Source organism: Anthonomus grandis, unplaced genomic scaffold (genome assembly GCF_022605725.1).
Source record: "Anthonomus grandis grandis unplaced genomic scaffold, icAntGran1.3 ctg00000379.1, whole genome shotgun sequence".
NCBI classification, from domain to species: Eukaryota; Metazoa; Arthropoda; class Insecta; order Coleoptera; family Curculionidae; genus Anthonomus; species Anthonomus grandis.
Genome location: NW_026088486.1, coordinates 1 through 1,818, shown reverse-complemented (window position 1 = coordinate 1,818; position 1,818 = coordinate 1).

The following is a 1,818-nucleotide window of genomic DNA, read 5'->3' as shown; positions in this document are numbered from 1 at the left end:
AAAAAAAATAATAGTAATAATAGTTTTATTTTAGTTAGGGTTCTTTTAGTGGGGGTTGCTAAATTGGTAATAAATTTATATTAATAGTTTATCAATTTAGAAAAAAAAGACATTGATGCGGTGTCAAAAAAAGGTGTATTTTTATATTTTTTTTACTATATTATTGAGATCACGGCTTTCATAGCTTCAATTCAATAAGTTAATAAATTTTTTTATTCGTTTTTTTTTTCTTTAAATTTTTTTTATTTTATTATAATTGCCTTTTAAAATAAAAATTAAAAAAAAAAAACAAGAAACAAACCACTTTTTCCTATCCTAATACATTGCTTCTTATGGGACCTGATCTTCCTCTTTAGATTGTGACACTCGTATGAATCGTGGAAAAATTTGTCATAAAGCTTTTTTACTAGTTTTTGAATGGTCTTTAACCAGAAAAAAGAAATTTTGAATTCGGAGCATATTTTGAAAAAATGGTCATTTTGACCCGGATTTTGTTCGAAAATCGAAAAATGCAAAGAAATAGGTTTTCCGTTCATTTTAGAGTCAAATCGGTAATAATCTTTTTTAAAGGTACTCTAAAGTAGTACAGGATAGGAAAATAAAAAATTAAAATTTTGCCATAGGGCTCTTGATAATTCGATATTTATGTTTTACAGTTTTTTTCAATTTTCTCCGATTCTATATTAGCTAGAACCAATTCGTTTTGACAGGCGAATACCTCTTAATATACCCAAGAACTTTTATTTAATACAAAAAGTTATCAGAGTTATAGTTTATTTATAAAAAAATAAAAACCATTTTTTCGAAATTTTTCGTGGGTATACCCCTTTCGATTTTCGACCAAAAAAAAAATTATTTTTTTATTGGGCTTTTTTACTGGAAATTGTTAGTTTAGGGCTTACTTTAAAATTTGCCAATAATCGTTTTAGGAAAAAAAATTGTACGGTGGGAAAAAACCAGTTTTCTTTTGTTTTTCCCACATTTTTACTATAGTATCGCGGGTTCTGTAGCTTTGATTCAATTCGTTTATGGTTTCTTTTATTCCTTATTCTTCTCCTGTCAATTCTTTTTATATCCAGTTACTATTGGTGCTCAAAAATAAAACTGAAAAATCAAAAAAATCCACGAAAAAACCCGGTTTTCTTATCCCCAAACATGAATTCTTATGGGACCTAATCTTTCTATTTATATTGTGGCACTCGTATGGATCGTGGAAAAATTTGTCATTAAGCTTTTTTACTAGTTTTTGAATGGTCTTTAACCAGAAAAAAGAAATTTTGAATTCGGAGCATATTTTGAAAAAATGGTCATTTTGACCCGGATTTTGTTCGAAAATCGAAAAATGCAAAGAAATAGGTTTTCCGTTCATTTTAGAGTCAAATCGGTAATAATCTTTTTTAAAGGTACTCTAAAGTAGTACAGGATAGGAAAATAAAAAATTAAAATTTTGCCATAGGGCTCTTGATAATTCGATATTTATGTTTTACAGTTTTTTTCAATTTTCTCCGATTCTATATTAGCTAGAACCAATTCGTTTTGACAGGCGAATACCTCTTAATATACCCAAGAACTTTTATTTAATACAAAAAGTTATCAGAGTTATAGTTTATTTATAAAAAAATAAAAACCATTTTTTCGAAATTTTTCGTGGGTATACCCCTTTCGATTTTCGACCAAAAAAAAAATTATTTTTTTATTGGGCTTTTTTACTGGAAATTGTTAGTTTAGGGCTTACTTTAAAATTTGCCAATAATCGTTTTAGGAAAAAAAATTGTACGGTGGGAAAAAACCAGTTTTCTTTTGTTTTTCCCACATTTT